We start from the raw sequence: 14,847 nt of genomic DNA, 5'->3' as shown, positions 1-14,847 counted from the left end.
GAAAGAAAGACAGAGAAAGAGAGAGAGAAGGAGAGGAGAACGAGAGGAGAGGGAAGGAAGGAAGGGGAAAGAGAGGAAGAGAGGAAGGTGAGAGAGGAGGGAGGAAGGAAGGAAGGAAGGAAGGTGAGGAAGGAAGGAAGGGAGGAGGGAGGGTGGATGAGAAGGGGAGGGAGGAAGGGAGGGAGGAAGGGAGGAAGGGAGGAGAGAGGAGGGTGGAGGAAGAGGAAGGAAGGAAGGTGAGGATAGAGAAGGAGAGGAAGAGAGGGAGGAAGGAAGGAAGGAAGAGAGAAGAGAGCGCGATAGAGAGATGAGTCAAAGTCTGTTCAGGTCAACAGTAACTGAGCATCTCTCTAGCTGCTACGCCACAGTGGTTTCCTGTCTGTGTGTGTCATAAGTCTCCCCGAGCAGAGATGCCCTTCAAAAGCAAACAGTTCTACCTCCATGTACATCACATCAGTCATACAGAGTGGATTTACTGTCAGTGAAACAGCACAGACCCACTGAGGGATATGGACAGCACACCGTCTCTTCTTCTATACTCTGCATACTGGAAACACAGCCTTCCATTTACTATACATACCGTAGTCACACACACAGACATAGTCGCAGGTGGCATGTGTGTGTGAGTTGTGGATGTATCTGTTTTGACTGAATATGCATCTCTACCGTTCCACACACACTCTCTCTCTCTCTCTCTCTCTCTCTCTCTCTCTCTCTCTCTCTCTCTCTCTCTCTCTCTCTCTCTCTCTCTCTCTCTCTCTCTCTCTCTCTCTCTCTCTCTCTCTCTCTCTCTCTCTCTCTCTCTCTCTCTCTCTCTCTCTCTCTCTCCTCACTCTGGACAGGAAATGTTTGATTGAATAATAAAGTGAATTGAGGGGACTCATGGCCACACACACGCACGCACGCACACACGCACACACGCACACACACACACACACACACACACACACACACACACAGATAAAATGAGGGTGTGTTGGTTTAGATTGGTCATGGATTCAGAGCTTATGAATATGTCATCTCACTCCTATCACGTTTGGTTGGGGTCACAGACACATGGAACCAGATTGGCTTTGTGGGGTGGGATCCGTGTGTGTGGAGGGGAGGGAGGTAATTCGTGCCTGCCTGCCTGCTCGTCCATCCTGCTGTCTTTCTGCATGTGTCTATCGCTTTTTCCCCCTTTCCTTCCCTCTAACCAATCTCTCTCTCTCCCTCTCTCTCCCCCCTCTCCCTCTCTATCTCTCTCCCCCTCTCTCCCTCTCCCTCCCCCTCTCTCCCTCTCTCTCTCCCCCTCTCTCTCTCTCCCCCCTATCCCTCTCTATCTCTCTCCCCCTCTCTCCCCCTCTCTCTCCCCCTCTCTCTCTCCCTATCTCTCTCCCTGTCTCTCTCTCTCTACCCCCTCCCTCTCTCCCCCCTCCCCCTCCTCCCTCTCTCTACCCCCCCCCCTCTCTTCATCCCTCTCTCCCCTCCCTCTCTCTCCTCCCTCCCTCTCTCTAAGACAGGTGCTCTGTTGGAGGCTGAGGTCAAAACAGAGCTTTAGCCCGTCTTTCATCCCTCCCTCCCCACTGGTTTCAATAGAACATCTCCAGTGGAGATTCATGTTCAGCTGTGGATGAGTACTGAGCACTGTTTAGACCCACAACCCACAGGTCCTGCTGTCACTGCACCGTGTTCTAACCACAGACAAGTGGTTAAGTGCGGCAGAAATGCGGGAGTGTCTATATGTGAGAGTATAACATTTTGAGGGGAAATCTATGCCATTGGGAATAATAACAAAGCAGATTCCCGTAGCCATTTAGGTAAAACGCTGGGGGATGGGCCTGGAGGTGTACAACCCTCTAAGTCAGAAGAGACAGAGCTATGGAGGACTGACCAGCCATGACATCACCATGGTACTTTAATCACAGGTTTTGAGGCTATTTGGTGTTTCATTTACTTTGTTTACAAACATTGGAGCAAAATGGTGCCTTTGCTTTCTGATGCAACAAGTTGAACTAAGCTCATGGGTCATTTATAGGTTATGTTCTTAAAATGAATGGGTACATATCATTCATTTATAGGTTATGTTCTTCAAGAATCAATGGGTACATATCATTCATTTATAGGTTATGTTCTTCAAGAGTCAATGAGTACATATCATTCATTTACAAGTTATGTTCTTCAAGAGTCAGAAATGAGTACATATCATTCATTTCTAAGTTATGTTCTCTTCAAGAATAAATGAGTACATCTCATTCATTTCTAAGTTATGTTCTTCAAGAATCAATCAGTACATATCATTCATTTCTAAGTTATGTTCTTCAAGAGTCAATGAGTACATATCATGAATGTAGTAGCTGCAGATGAGCCCTTAAAGACTCAGAGACTTGTATATCTTTTCCTTCTCTCTATGTATCTAGAAAGGAAGGGTCAACTCTCCAGGAGGACACACACTGTTCTAAACACACACACACACACACACACACACACACACACACACACACACACACACACACTGTCCCTAACACACCAACACTGTTCTAAACACACACACACACACAGTTCCTAACACACCAACACACTACTGTTCTAAACACACACACACAAATACACACTGCGCCTCAATGTCACTATGCAGAGAAAAGCATTCTCTCTGCTTCACACAACACCAGCAGAGCAGAGAACAGAAAGAGAGAGGGAACTTTTCTTTCTTTTTTCATTCTCTCCAGTTTCTCTCTTGGCAGTGAGGCAGTTCTGACATTTAGGAAGTAGTGTTGACTGGAGAAAGGCAATCTATTGAAGAAAGGTGTTGTTTAGGATAGAGGGAGGGAGGGAGGGGGGAGGGGGGCAGGGAGGGGGCAGGGAGGGAGGAGGGAGGGAGGGGTGGGGAGTGAGGGAGTGAGGGAGAGAGGAAGGGAGGGGGGAGAGAGGGGAGGGAGGGAGGGAGGGAGGGAGGGAGGGAGGGCGGGCGGGAGGGAGGGAGGGAGGGAGGGAGGGAGGGAGGGAGGGAGGGAGGGAGGGAGGGAGGGAGGGAGGGAGGGAGGGCCTATAAAGATAGGGATAATGCCCTGTCTACAGTTGTACATCAGTTTTCCTTTCTTTTAGCTATCTCTCTCTCTCTCTCTCTCTCTCTCTCTCTCTTCTCTCTCTCTCTCTCTCTCTCTCTCTCTCTCTCTCTCTCTCTCTCTCTCTCTCTCTCTCTCTCTCTCTCTCTCTCTCTCTCTCTCTCTCTCTCTCTCTCTCTCTCTCTCTCTTCTCTCTCTCTCTCTCTCTCTCTCTCTCTCTCTCTCTCTCTCTCTCTCTCTCTCTCTCTCTCTCTCTCTCTCTCTCTCTCTCTCTCTCTCTCTCTCTCTCTCTCTTTCGGTGCATGCTGGGAGTTTTTGGAGTTTAAGTGTTTGGTGTGGAAAGCTCTATCCTAACTAACTTTCTTGATTCTTTTATTTACATGTTATTTTCTATGGTGGAGGGTTAATTAAATATTTGTTTTAGCGGTATCCAAAGTTTTTTTTTCAAAGTTAGGGTGGAAGAGGACAGAGTAACTTTCCTGGGGGTTGGAAGGTGTAGTGTGCGCAATGGCTTCTCAGCCTAGCGCGGAGGAGACGCTGTCGATACAGCATGGATTCAGGTGTGTTCCTGAGAACGGAGTTAAGGTGGAGGAGGTTCTGCTCGCGGTCGGTGAACAGGTAGGAGCTGAGTTTATACATTCTGCTTCTAGAATGAACAAAGCTGTGGTTGTGTTCATGAAAAGGGCTAATTTGGTCGGTAGGCTAATTGCTAGCGGAATATTTGTAAGGGATGTGTTGGTGTCAATTTCACCTCTCTCTACCCCTTCAACAAGAGTTGTAGTGGCAAATTTGCCTCCGTTTATTACGGATGATCAAATTAGGAAAGAGCTGAGTCGTTTTGGTAAGTTTGCTAGCGGTTTCCGTGTACTGTCAGCAGGTTTTCAGGCAGATGCCGTTAAGCACGTTGTTTCGTTCAGGAGGCAAGTGTTTATGTTTCTGAACAATAATGAGCAACAGCTAAATGTGCATTTTAAAGTGAGGCATGGGGAGGGGCTCTATGCCGGTTTTGCCAGCACTGATAGTCTACGGTGTTTTGAATGTGGGGATTTGGGGCACAAGAGTTTTGCGTGCCCACATAAAGGCCATAGACAAGGTGAGGGTACAACGGCAGGTGGGGGAAATCGAGGTCAAAATGCAGGGGGTAAGGAGATGCAGATAGCAGAGGCTGGGCCTAGTCAGTCTAGAGATGGTGGTGTAGATGAGGCTGGGCCTAGTCAGGCTAGAGATGGTAGGGTAGTGGAGGCTGGGTCTAGTCAGGCTAGAGATGGTGGAGAAGCAGAGGCTGGGTCTAGTCAGGCTAGAGATGGTAGGGTAGTGGAGGCTGGGTCTAGTCAGGCTAGAGATGGTGGAGAAGCAGAGGCTGGGTCTAGTCAGGCTAGAGATGGTGGGGTAGCTGAGGCTGGGCCTAGACATGCTATGGAGGGTGGTGCAGATGATGCTGGGCCGAGTCACGCTATGGAGGGTGGTGCAGATAATGCTGGGCCGAGTCATGCTATGGAGGGTGGTGTAGCTGAGGCTGGCCCTAGTCATGCTATGGAGGGTGGTGTAGCTGAGGCTGGCCCTAGTCATGCTATGGAGGGTGGTGCAGATGATACTGCGTCTAGTCAGGTAATTCTAGTGGATGAGGAGAGTATAGTGGGGAAGTGTAAGAGATTAGGGGGGGAGGAGGAGGGTGTCAAGAGGAAAAAGAAAAAGGGTGTGGACAAAGGCACCATGGAAATGTTGCCTGTTGCTGTGGGTGAGGCCCTAACCAGAGAGAAAGGGCAGGTGGTCAGGGTGGGAGATAGAGAAGAGGAGGAAAGTGAGTCTGAGGAAGAGGATGAGGAGTTATTTTTTTCAGACTCCTCTTCAATTGGCCCGGAGCTGACAGCCAGTCAACCCGAGGGGTCTAAGTACACGTTGAGAGAACTGACAAGGTTCCTGAATGAGACTAAGGGGAAAAAAGTTAATCTTGAGGCTTTTTTTCCTGATCCTAGGAAGTTTGTAAGATCAGTACAACATGCTATGAGAAATGAGGGGCATGGTGTCCTCTCACCCAGGAAACGGTTTAGGTTGAGGAAGTGGGTCACAACAGTGCGTAAAGGTTTACCTTCAGACACTGTTTAGATGTTTAATTTCTTACTGACACTGGGGCTTTTTGAGCTTTGCTATTGGTCTATTTCTCTGCTGGCTTTTCTCCCACTTCTTATGGAGACTCTTCGGGTAGGCTCGCTCAATATAAATGGCGCCAGAGATGCGGGAAAGAGGAGTGTGTTGGGTGAATATGTAAAACAAAAAAAAGTACAGGTGTTGTTTCTGCAGGAGACGCATAGTGATGTGGTGAATGAAGTTGATTGGGGGCTCTGGTGGAAAGGGGCAAGTGTGTTGAGCCATGGGACAAATCTTAGTGCAGGGGTGGCAGTCCTTTTTGCACCTGGTCTGGCTGTAAAAATTTGCTCCTCAAAGGAGGTGTGTAGGGGTAGGTTGCTTGTTGTTAAAGCAGAAATTAACAACATGTGTTTTGTCTTTATAAATGTGTATGCACCTAACACAGGGAGAGAAAGAGGGGTTCTATTTGGGAGTCTTAGACAGGAACTCTCACAAGTAGCGCCTGAGGAGACGCTGGTGATCGGAGGTGACTGGAACTGTACAATGGATTTTACAAAAGACAGAAATGGGGAAGAGCCTCATTCAGTGTCAGTGGGAGTGTTAAGGGATATCTTTAATCAGTTTGACCTAGTGGATGTTTGGAGAACTAAACATCCAAACACAAGACAGTATACGTGGGTGAAGGTTTTTGGGGCTAGGGTGAGTGCAGCTCGACTTGATCGCTTTTACATGTCCAGGAATCAGAGCAATAGGCTGCTGGGTGCTACCATTCTCCCAGTGGGGTTTTCGGATCACCACATAACCATGGCTCGGCTGTCTATTTCACCAGGGCCCCGGCAGGCATCTTATTGGAAGTTCAATGTAAAGCTCTTACAAGATGCCACTTTTTGCTCAGGTTTCCAGACTTTTTGGGAAAGATGGGGGCAGCGAAGAGAGGAGTATGAGTCTCTGAGTCAATGGTGGGATGTGGGGAAAGTGCAAATTCGGCTTTTCTGTCAACAGTATACTGCTCTCTCATCCTCAGAGGCTAGGAGAGTATTGGGGGAACTAGAGCGGTGTATTAGTGAGATGGAGGTAGAGATGGTGGGGCAAGGCAATGTAGGCCTCCAGGCTAACTTAGCCGAATTACGTAGGGACCTGGGCAGTTTTTTCCAGGTTAAAGCAAAGGGAGCACTTGTAAGAGCTAGGTTCTCCATGCTCAAGGAGATGGATGCTCCCAGCTCCTTCTTCTTTGGTTTGGAAAGACAGAGCAGTGAAGCCAAGGGTATGCATTGTCTACGGCTGTCTGATGGGCGGGTGACCTCTGTGGTGGGGGAGATGCGGGAGCGGACTGTGGAGTTTTATACTGAATTGTATAGGGCAGAAATGTGTGATCCTATGTGTGCTCAGGTCTTGTTCGCAGGACTCCCTAAGCTCTCTCGGGCACAGAGGGATGAAATGGACATTCCTCTGTTGTCACATGAACTGGCAGAGGCAGTAACCCAGATGTCCCCCGGTCGTGCACCTGGGGTCGATGGACTTCCAGTGGAATTTTACAAAAAATTCTGGGGAACAATTGGACAGGATTTATTTTGCGTGTTGCGTGAATGCGTCAGGGTAGGAGAGTTGCCGATGAGCTGCCGTCGGGCGGCTCTGACTCTCCTGCCCAAAAAAGGGGACTTGTGTGAACTTAAGAACTGGAGGCCTGTGGCATTACTCTGTGCGGACTACAAGATTTTTGCCAAGGTCCTCTCTAACAGACTGAAGTCCCATCTGGACTCTATAATACACAAGGACCAGACATATTGTGTACCGGGACGCTCAATCACGGACAACTTGTTCTTGATTAGGGACATGTTGGATTTGTCGAGAGGTTCTAATGTGAACTTTGGACTGGTCTCTTTAGATCAAGAGAAGGCTTTTGATAGAGTGGATCATGAGTATCTGTTTAATGTGATGTCTGTGTTTGGGTTTGGGAAGAGTTTTGTGACCTGTGTGAAGCTGTTGTATGCTGGGGCGTCATGTATGGTTAAGGTGGGAGGGGGGCTCAGTAGGCCAGTCTGGGTGAGACGGGGTATTAGACAAGGATGCCCTCTATCTGGGCAGCTGTACACACTAGCCATTGAGCCTTTTTTAGGACTGCTACGCAGGAGACTGCGGGGAGTGTGCTGGATAGGCATGGATGTGGTGACAGGAATAGCAGTCTCAGCATATGCAGATGATGTTTCTGTGATGGTCAGGGATGGGCAAGATATGCAGGAACTAGAGACCAGTCTGAAGGTGTACGAGGGAGCTTCATCAGCTAAGGTAAACTGGGGCAAGAGCAAAGCTCTGTTATGTGGGGCATGGGGGGATAGGGCTCCTCCTCTGCTTCCAGGGGGTTTGCAGTGGGGTTGTGAAGGGCTTAAAGTGTTGGGGGTGTACCTGGGCTCGGAGAGGTGGGTCAGCAAGAACTGGGAGGGGCTGTCACAGGCAGTGGTGTCAAGACTGGCCAGGTGGAGGTGGCTCCTGTCCCAAGTGTCATATAGAGGGAGGGTGCTGATAATCAACAACCTGGTGGCATCTTCCTTGTGGCATAAACTGGCTGTCCTCAACCCCCCCGCCGGTCTGCTTGCAGACCTGCAACGCAAGCTGGTGGACTTTTTTTGGTCGGGACATCACTGGCTGAAGGCAGCAGTTTTGTACATGACCGTCCACGAAGGAGGACAGGGCTTGGTGGAACTGGAGAGCAGGATGGCTGCTTTCCGACTAAAGGCGGTGCAGAGACTGCTGTACCACACTGATGTTGGCTGGAGGGAACCAGCATGCGCGCTGCTGAGGAGAGCTGGCGGATTAGGGTTGGACCGGCAGCTGTTCCTCATGAAGCTGGAGAGGCTGAGTACAGCAGGTCTCTCAGAGTTTTACTCTGCGGTGCTGAGGGCCTGGCAGCTGCTAAGGCCCACACGAGAAGGGGGTGTGGAGCCTGGTCAGTGGGTGTGGGAGGAGCCTATCTTCCACAACCCAGCCATCCCTTTGAGATCGGTTCAGTCGGCCACCCTGCAGAGGCAACTGATGGCAGGAGGTTTACAAAGGCTGGGTGACCTGAGACTGCTGGGAGAGGAGGGGTGGAAAACCCCGGAGGTCTTGGCGCAACAAACAGGAATAACGTCTCTTAGGCTGCTGGAAAGATTCCTGGAGGAGGTCAAGGAGGCACTGTCTGAGCCGGTAAGGGGGGTGTTTGAGAGGCCAAAGGGAGAGGGGCCACCAATGTTCCCGCCACTGCAGGTGACGGCAGAGACTGGAGACTGGCAAGGGGGTCTGGAGGACTTGTTAGATTTTAACACTCCGAGCCTGGGGGAGTTTGAGGGGGTGGGAGGTAAAGCCCTCTACAACCTCTGCGTTAAGGTTAGGAGCATTAGAAGCCTAACAGGAGTGAAGGCACATCAGTGGCAGGGGGTATGTGGGGCGGAGAGTATGGTGGGTTTTCGATGGAGGGCGCTCTACAAACCCCCAGTACCAAAGAGGTCAGGGGACCTCCAGTGGAGGGTTCTTCATGGAGCCCTGGCCACTAACAGCTGGTTGGCACGGGTTGACCCGGGAATTGGGCAGGGGTGTCCTTTCTGTCAAATGAAAGAAACTGTAATTCATGTGTTTTCTGTGTGCACCAGGTTAATGCCATTAATGTCTCTGTTGGAATGTCTGTGTGACAGGTTGGGGGTGGTTTTTGCTGTTGGGATGTTTATAATGGGATACAGGTATTCGAGTAAGGAGAAAGAAAAATGTGTTTTGTTGAATTTTCTGTTTGCTCAGGCAAAGTTAGCTATTTGGCTAACAAGGAGGAACAGGGTTAAAGGTGGGGGGATAACAGACCCTTTACTACTGTTTAATGGGATGGTCTCTGCGCGCCTTAGGGTTGAGTTTGAGTTCTATAAAATGATCAAATGTGTGGAGATGTTTGAGGAGATATGGTGTGTTGGGGGGGCTGTCTGTATTGCTGGGGAAGATGTTTTGGATATACGGTTGTAGGAGAGGGTTTTTGTGTATGGTGATTTGTATCATGTGGTAGAGGATATATTTTTATTTTTTATTTTAGGGGAGGGGGGGGGGGGTGAGTTTTAAATGAATTGAGAATGTTTCAATAAAGAAAGACCAAAAGTCAAAAAAGTCTCTCTCTCTCTCTCTCTCTCTCTCTCTCTCTCTCTCTCTCTCTCTCTCTCTCTCTCTCTCTCTCTCTCTCTCTCTCTCTCTCTCTCTCTCTCTCTCTTCTCTCTCTTGTCTCTCTCTCTTTCTTTAAGATGCTTTACAGGCACTTCTGTGGTGTGATTGGAACCTATGAAACCCCCAGCTGATATCAGTGGAGGGAAGAGACTGCAGTCCCACTGATCACTATGAAGACCTGCTGTAGCTAAGTCTTCCTGGACATCTGTGGTCGAACCTTCCCTTGGTCTGGCACAGCCTGTTAGTTATATCGCCGTCCACCCACCGCCTTGACTTCAGTCATTAAAACCAATGTGTGGAGCCAATCACAGTCATGTCCCCCGAGACATTGATTAAGACACAATAACATGATCATGTGGATGTCCTCAATGTGTCCAAACTCACAAACAATTTCATTTAACCAATCAATCCAGAGTGTTGCTCCATCAGCTCTTACAGCGCACTGACTCGTACACACACACACACACACACACCCACGCATGCACACACGTGCACACACACACCCACGCATGCACACACAATGTGTGGCGAGTAGTACTTGATGGATGGAGGACTACTGAAGTGACAAAGAAACACAGTAAATGTCATTTCATTTTGTTTCATTAAAGGAATTTCTCAAAAATCATTTGACACACACACACACAGATTCTCCCTCTCTCTCTTAGCAAACAGTCGCCGTCTGGCATACCCTGATGTGAAGGCTCAGTGTCCCTAGAGAAAACACCTCCTTTCTCAAGTACACACTGTACCATCTGAGCTTTACTTTACTGCACAACAAGACTAACAACCACTGAGAACAGAGAGAACAGAGGAGAAACTCCTTTCTCCTGGGGTGTCGGAAATGTCAGAAAATAATTTTCAATTAGGAACTGATGAATAGTGTGCGCAAGAAGCAACAAAACCTTCAGCGGGGGACAGAAATGAACGTAACATCCGTCCAACGCTGTTGCACCACTAAATGACACAGCCACGGAGGCAGAAGTAGAAAGAACCAGAATGTTGAAAAAGGTTCTGGAAGATTCTGGGTGGTCTGAGTTGTTTTTCTGCTCCCTTTCTCGTCTGCCACAATCCCCACTGTCACTGCAGTAGAACTCTTAAAGAGATAAAGTTAGTCTGAAATCCTTCAGCCTTATCTGCAGTTCCAGCACACACACACACACACACACACACACACACACACACACACACACACACACACACACACACACACACACACACACACAGAGAAGCAGGTATCGAGAGAGAGAGAGGTACACAGAGAGAGAGAGAGGTACACAGAGAGAAGGAGAGAGAGGTACAGAGAGAGAGAGGTACACAGAGAGAGAGAGAGGTACACAGAGAGAGAGAGAGAGAGAGAGAGGGAGAGGTACAGAGAGAGAGAGAGAGTTACACAGAGAGAGAGAGGCAGAGGTACACATCGAGAGAGAGAGAGAGAGAGGTATAGAGAGAGAGAGAGAGAGGTACAGAGAGAGAGAGGTACAGAAAGAGAGAGGTACACAGAGAGAGAGAGAGAGGTACACACAGAGAGAGAGAGGTACACAGAGAGAGAGAGAGAGAGGTACATAGAGAGAGAGAGGTACATAGAGAGAGAGAGAGAGAGAGAGAGAGAGAGAGAGGTACAGAGAGAGAGAGAGAGGTACACAGAGAGAGAGAGAGAGAGGTACACACAGAGAGAGAGAGAGAGGGAGAGAGGTACACAGAGAGAGAGAGGTACACACAGAGAGAGAGAGAGAGGGAGAGAGGTACACAGAGAGAGAGAGGTACACACAGAGAGAGGTACACAGAGAGAGAGAGAGAGAGGTACATAGAGAGAGAGCGAGGTACAGAGAGAGAGAGAGAGGTACACAGCGAGAGAGAGAGAGGTACACCCAGAGAGAGAGAGGTACACAGACAGAGAGATAGGTACAGAGAGAGAGAGAGGTACACAGAGAGAGAGGTACACAGAGAGAGAGAGAGAGGTACATAGAGAGAGAGAGGTACATAGAGAGAAAGAGAGAGAGAGGTACAGAGAGAGAGAGAGAGAGGTATAGAGAGAGAGAGAGAGAGAGAGAGGTACACAGAGAGAGAGCGAGAGAGAGGTACACAGAGAGAGAGAGAGAGAGAGAGAGAGGTACACAGAGAGAGAGAGGTACAGTGAGAGAGAGAGGGGTACACACAGAGAGAGAGAGAGAGAGAGAGGTACAGAGAGAGAGAGAGAGAGAGAGAGGTACAGAGAGAAAGAGAGAGAGGTACACAGAGAGATAGAGAGAGAGAGCGAGAGAGAGAGAGAGAGAGAGAGAGAGGGGTACACAGAGAAGTACACAGAGAGAGAGAGGTACACAGAGAGGTACACAGAGAGGTACACAGAGAGACAGAGGAGGGGGAAGTGTTTTGCTTAACTTGGTTCATATCTTGTTAGTTTATCTTTCTTGGTTTCTTTTGTTAATTACATGCCTCTCTTTATATCTCTCCCTCTCTCACTATCTCTGTCCCCTGCAGTATCTCTCCCTCTCTCACTATCTCTGTCCCCTGCAGTATCTCTCCCTCTCTCACTATGTCTCTGTCCCCTGCAGTATCTCTTCCTCTCTCACTATGTCTCTGTCCCCTGCAGTATCTCTCCCGCTCACTATGTCTCTGTCCCCTGCAGTATCTCTTCCTCTCTCACTATGTCTCTGTCCCCTGCAGTATCTCTCCCTCTCTCACTATGTCTCTGTCCCCTGCAGTATCTCTCCCTCTCTCACTATGTCTCTGTCCCCTGCAGTATCTCTCCCTCTCTCACTATGTCTCTGTCCCCTGCAGTATCTCTCCCGCTCACTATGTCTCTGTCCCCTGCAGTATCTCTCCCTCTCTCACTATGTCTTTGTCCCCTGCAGTGTCTCTCCCTCTCTCACTATGTCTCTGTCCCCTGCAGTATCTCTCCCTCTCTCACTATGTCTCTGTCCCCTGCAGTATCTCTCCCTCTCTCACTATGTCTCTGTCCCCTGCAGTATCTCTCCCTCTCTCACTATGTCTCTGTCCCCTGCAGTATCTCTCCCTCTCTCACTATGTCTATGTCCCCTGCAGTATATCTCCCTCTCACTATGTCTCTGTCCCCTGCAGTATCTCTCCCTCTCTCACTATGTCTCTGTTCCCTGCAGTATCTCTCCCTCTCTCACTATGTCTCTGTCCCCTGCAGTATCTCTCTCCCTCTCACTATGTCTCTGTCCCCTGCAGTATCTCTCCCTCTCTCACTATGTCTCTGTTCCCTGCAGTATCTCTCCCTCTCTCACTATGTCTCTGTCGCCTGCAGTATCTCTCCCTCTCTCACTATGTCTCTGTCCCCTGCAGTATCTCTCCCTCTCTCACTATGTCTCTGTGGGAGAGGGATAAGTTCAGCCAAAATGGTAAGTTGAGTCACTCATGTTTCTAGGAAACCATACACACAATTCATAATTGAACGTACCCTGTCTCGTAGGTCAACCTACCCCATACCCAGGCTAAGTTGTGCCAACCTATGATTTGAATTCTGCTTATTTCCAGGGATGCACCACATCCTGAAATACATGTTAGAAAGAATACTACATTTCACATGATGGAATGATGCTGAAGTTAAAACCCTAAACTTACCCCACTCTCCCCTACACTATACTAAACTCTAGTTTCTTTCTCCTTCCCTCGCTCCCTCTGTCTGTCCTTTTAGGCCTAGTAGAAATCCACCCAGTTGGATCAGTGCCCATTCAGTTCCTTTCACTAACTCCTGTTGTGCATCCCAAATGACACCCTATTCCCTATATAGTTCTCTGGTCAAAAGTAGTGCACTATGTAGGGAATAGGGTGCCATTTGAACTGGCCCTTATCCACATCCATATACTGTGTGTGTGTGTGTGTGTGTGTGTGTGTGTGTGTGTGTGTGTGTGTTGGAATAGACCTGTTCTGTATGAGGGAACAAGCAGCGGTATCAACAGCTCTGGGCTTGTGAACAGATAACAGAGAGAGAGAGAATACAGGTCTCTTCCTTGTTTTGCTCTGTGTGGGACTCTGCAGTCCTGGGTTTATCAGGAAAGTGACACACACCTACATCGGCACAAACACACAAACAAACACACACACACACACACCTTGGTAAAAATAAAATTCCTCCCAATACTCACACACATATTCCCACCCAAGCACAAACTCAAACACATGCTCTCTCCCAGACATTGGACAAGATAACACTTAGTGTTCACACTAACTGCAGCCTTCACATTCAACACACTACATTCTGTTCACACTAACTGCAGCCTTCACATTCAACACACTACATTCTGTTCACACTAACTGCAGCCTTCACATTCAACACTCTACATTCTGTTCACACTAACTGCAGCCTTCACATTCAACACTCCACATAATGTTCACACTAACTGCAGCCTTCACATTCAACACTCCACAATGTTCACACTAACTGCAGCCTTCACATTCAACACTCCACAATGTTCACACTAACTGCATCCTTCACATTCAACACTCCACAATGTTCACACTAACTGCAGCCTTCACATTCAACACACTCCACAATGTTCACACTAACTGCATCCTTCACATTCAACACTCCACAATGTTCACACTAACTGCAGCCTTCACATTCAACACACTACATTATGTTCACACTAACTGCAGCCTTCACATTCAACACTCCACATAATGTTCACACTAACTGCAGCCTTCACATTCAACACTCCACATTATGTCCACACTAACTGCAGCCTTCACATTCAACACTCCACATAATGTCCACACTAACTGCAGCCTTCACATTCAACACTCCACATAATGTCCACACTAACTGCAGCCTTCACATTCAACACTCCACAATGTTCACACTAACTGCAGCCTTCACATTCAACACACTACATTCTGTTCACACTAACTGCAGCCTTCACATTCAACACACTACATTCTGTTCACACTAACTGCAGCCTTCACATTCAACACTCTACATTCTGTTCACACTAACTGCAGCCTTCACATTCAACACTCCACATTATGTTCACACTAACTGCAGCCTTCACATTCAACACTCCACATAATGTTCACACTAACTGCAGCCTTCACATTCAACACTCCACAATGTTCACACTAACTGCAGCATTCACATTCAACACTCCACAATGTTCACACTAACTGCAGCCTTCACATTCAACACTCCACAATGTTCACACTAACTGCAGCCTTCACATTCAACACTCCACAATGTTCACACTAACTGCAGCCTTCACATTCAACACTCCACAATGTTCACACTAACTGCAGCCTTCACATTCAACACACTACATTATGTTCACACTAACTGCAGCCTTCACATTCAACACTCCACATAATGTTCACACTAACTGCAGCCTTCACATTCAACACTCCACATAATGTCCACACTAACTGCAGCCTTCACATTCAACACTCCACATAATGTCCACACTAACTGCAGCCTTCACATTCAACACTCCACATAATGTCCACACTAACTGCAGCCTTCACATTCAACACTCCACATAATGTTCACACTAACTGCAGCCTTCACATTCAACACTCCACAATGTTC

Source organism: Oncorhynchus mykiss, chromosome 13 (assembly GCF_057628025.1).
Source record: "Oncorhynchus mykiss isolate SJ-2025 chromosome 13, ASM5762802v1, whole genome shotgun sequence".
In the NCBI taxonomy this organism is placed as follows: domain Eukaryota; kingdom Metazoa; phylum Chordata; class Actinopteri; order Salmoniformes; family Salmonidae; genus Oncorhynchus; species Oncorhynchus mykiss.
The sequence above is the reverse complement of the archived record's forward strand: the minus strand, read 5'-3'. Positions refer to the sequence as shown.